This window comes from Coregonus lavaretus (genome assembly GCF_964263955.1).
Source record: "Coregonus lavaretus genome assembly, chromosome: 15".
Taxonomy (NCBI): Eukaryota; Metazoa; Chordata; class Actinopteri; order Salmoniformes; family Salmonidae; genus Coregonus; species Coregonus lavaretus.
Window position 1 is genome coordinate 20,602,296 of NC_140002.1, and position 4,048 is coordinate 20,606,343.

The following is a 4,048-nucleotide window of genomic DNA, read 5'->3' on the forward strand; positions in this document are numbered from 1 at the left end:
CAGAATAAAAACAAACAGTTCAAACACTTTTTACAGCTTCCTCAAATAGCCTCAACCAGTACCTTATTCAACAGATTAACGCATGTATAGACCTAATCCAGAACGTTACAAGGAAAAATAGGTGAGAAAACAATTAAAACCACTACAATTGCTCCAGTACGTTTCTGCATGTGGCCTGGGCGATGTAGCCTAATGTCTAGGGTATGTTAAAATAAGCTACACAGTCATCCAAGACTCTTAACCACTTCAAATATTGTTTTCCTTTTGAAAAAACAACTATAAATGTAAACTAATGTGACCACACACATGCCCCCAGTTAGGCTTACATGAGGTCAACGCATTAAAATGCTGGAACCCCTGCCCAGCCCAACCACAGTGTGGTCTAAAGCAGCAAATGCACAAGCACACTGCCAATCCCTGCTTTCCAGTCAGCTCCAAGTTCCAGGGCATGAAAATACAAATGACTTTTGGTCACCAGGTTGTGATAAAATGGGAGTGTTCTGATTTAAACTTCCTTGGCTATTGAGGGGGAAATATGAGCAAATACACTATAATGTTGAATAAACCTTGATGATATAAACGAACGGCTAAGCACAATCTTTGAAGATCATCGGCATTATCCCACTTCTGACACCAATAAAGCAGATATTTACAGTGCAACTTCCCCTGCCGGTCTCGAACCCGGTTCTCCCAGTGTGTAGGCAAACTTACTACCACTGTTCCAATAGCATAAACTCCCTTGGGAGTTGGGAATTTACCTAGGCAAGGGTTGTTTCAAAATATCAAATCATAGAATTTTGGTGGAAGAACACTTACACAGTGGTGAGCCTCTTGAATTCTGGGATTGCCTCCTCAGTCTTCTTGTGGGAGAGGAACCAGTAGATGAGTAGGCCAACGATGAGAGAGAAGAGGAATAGGTCCAAGTTACTGAACAGAGGTTCCTGCTCAACAGGGGCCACGTCAGGGCCCTCCGGGACCACACTCTCTGCCTCCATGTCCTCCATGGGGCCACTCGCTGTCTGACAGGTCAATACTGGCTGCAGCCAGGGCAGAGAAAGGACCTGAGGAAACAATTACATTAACTAGGTGTAAAATTAGGCTATAAGGTAATAATGTAACAAAGGTGGTATATGTGCATCTACACTACCAGTCAGAAGTTTGGACACACCTACTCATCCAGGGGTTTTTCTTTATTTTTACTATTTTTTACATTGTAGAATAATAGTGAAGATATCAAAACTATGAAATAACACATATGGAATCATGTAGTAACCAAAAAAGTGTTAAACAAATCAAAATATATTTTATATTTGAGATTCTTCAAATAGCCACCCTTTGCCTTGATGACAGCTTTGCACACTCTTGGCATTCTCTCAACCAGCTTCATGAGGTAGTCACCTGGATTGGTGGGGGGGGGGGGGGGGGGGGGGGGGGGGTATACAGAAGATAGCCCTATTTGGTATAAGACCAAGTCCATATTATGGCAAGAACAGCTCAAATAAGCAAAGAGAAACGACTTTAAGACATGAAGGTCAGTCAATCCAGAAAATGTAAAGAACTTGAGAGAATGCCAAGAGTGTGAAAAGCTGTCATCAAGGCAAAGGGTGGCTATTTGAAGAATCTCAAATATAAAATATATTTTGATTTGTTTAACACTTTTTTGGTTACTACATGATTCCATATGTGTTATTTCATAGTTTTGATGTCTTTACTATTATTCTACAATGTACAAAATAGTAAAAATAAAGAAAAACACTTAAATGAGTAGGTGTGTCCAAACTTTTGACTGGTACTGTATATTGCCTCATTTGCATACTTTAATTAAATATTTCAGAAAAGGTGTAATACAAAAACTCAACTGGTAAAGATTAATTTTGAAATATGTAAAGATTTAAAAAACGACCCTATTAGGGTGTGGCTTAAACTATGGCCTTAGCCTATGCAGTATACTATTCAGGCTACCTGTAATATAGTCCTAATGTACTATATGCCTTCTGCTGACATTTTAGAAAACATTCCAGGTGACAACAAATGGGTAAAGCCATTTGAATTCAATCACTTTTTGACAGACTTTCCTTCAAAATGGCTATCCATGTTTTGAAATAAGACTTGCAAACTCATTTGTTCAGTCTCACCAAAAAACTTGTCCATTTCATGTGACCTCCATAATGCCTCTTATTTTCTTTCTTTCTCCAACATGCCAGAATTCCGCTTTTTGGGGTATACACTCCCCCCAAGGGGTACTATAGACACAAAAGTTTCATTCATATTTTGTTTGTCCATTCGTTGTGATTTTGCATGCAAATGTAACATCCAGAACGCTGGAATCGCCCCTAAGTAATATCAGTGTTGGCAGCAGCATAGTTAGTGAGATGAATGTTTGACACAGCTGAGATTCAGTCATGTAAAGATGAGTGATGACTTGGATTTTGCCAGCATTTCTCTCCATTGGTATGACAAAATGAAAGGCAGAATGTTGTGCTCTAGGCTCAAGTAGTACTGAGAACCATTTTTGTCTTTCAATATGCCTTTACTTATTCTGTCAGTCACGCACAAAAAAACATTGAAAGCCTGTGGGTAACTTCGTAATTTAATCACAAGAGGAAAATGTGAGCAAAATGTACACATTGTTCTTTTGAATTTCAGTCCATACATACAGCATGCTATGGATAAAGAAAGTAACTGAAAGCTATAGTGTCATATACCTGGTATTTCCAATAAGTTCTGTCAGTTTTGATAGATGACTTCTGTTGCATCACATTTCCCCCATTATAGCATACAGTCTTGTTGTCTGGGGCCAATTCAATGAAAACAAATGCAAAATGACAAATAATTATCCCAATTGTTCAATTACACCAATTAAAATTATTGAATGAGGTATATATTAAGGTCGATAATAGTTTTAACAAATAAAAACTCACTGGTGCACACTTCACTATTGTACTTTAAAATGAAGAAGGGAAATGGTAGAACTGGGCGGGGTTTGCTGCTGGTTGCTGGTCTGGGCTGACTGTTAGGGGTTAAGGTTAGGTTAGGGTTAGGAGTTAGGTTAATCAGCTAGTGTTAGGGGAAGGGTTAGTTAACATGCTAAGTAGTTGCAAAGTAGCTCAAAAGTAGTAAGTACACTGAACAAAAATATAAACACAACATGCAACAATTTCAAAGATTTTACTGAGTTTGTATTTGTATTTATTATGGATTCCCATTAGCTGCCGCCAAGGCAGCAGCGACTCTTCCTGGGGACCAGCAAAATTAAGGCAGTTATATATATATATATTTTTAAACATTACAATACATTCACTACAGATTTCACAACATATTAAGTGTGTGCCTTCAGGCCCCTACTCTACTACCACATATCTACAACACAAAATCCATGTGTACGTGTGTGTATAGTGCGTATGTTATCGTGTGTTTGTATGCATGTGTCTGTGTCTATGTTTGTGTTGCTTCACAGTCCCCGCTGTTCCATAAGGTGTATTTTTATCTGTTTTTTAAATCTAATTTTACTGCTTGCATGAGTTACTTGATGTGGAATAGAGTTCCATGTAGTCATGGCTCTATGTAGTACTGTGCGCCTCCCATAGTCTGTTCTGGACTTGGGGACTGTGAAGAGACCTCTGGTGGCATGTCTTGTGGGGTATGCATGGGTGTTTGAGCTGTTTGCCAGTAGTTCAAACAGACAGCTCGGTGCATTCAACATGTCAATACCTCTCACAAATACAAGTAGTGATGAACTAAATCTCTCCTCCACTTTGAGCCAGGAGAGATTGATATGCATATTATTAATGTTAGCTCTCTGTGTACATCCAAGGGCCAGCCGTGCTGCCCTGTTCTGAGCCAATTGCAATTTTCCAAAGTCCCTCTTTGTGGCACCTGACTACACAACTAGATAGTAGTCCAGGTGCAACAAAACAAGGGCCTGTAGGACCTGCCTTGCTGATAGTGCTGTTAAGAATGCAGCGTAGCGCTTTATTATGGACATATTTCTCCCCATCCTAGCTACTGTTGTATCAATATGTTTTGACCATGACAGTTTACAATCCAG

The 4,048-nt window shown here is 39.3% G+C and overlaps 1 pseudogene across 1 annotated transcript in view; it reads right to left on the bottom strand.

The window, feature by feature from the left end:
- Positions 1–995, bottom strand: part of LOC311142193 (NADPH--cytochrome P450 reductase-like) — a 28,830-nt pseudogene extending 27,835 nt beyond the window's left edge. The window contains exon 1 of the transcript in view: positions 817–995. The product of the transcript in view is annotated as an NADPH--cytochrome P450 reductase-like (transcript). The remainder of the gene's footprint in view (positions 1–816) is intronic.
- Positions 996–4,048: the final 3,053 nt, after the last annotated feature.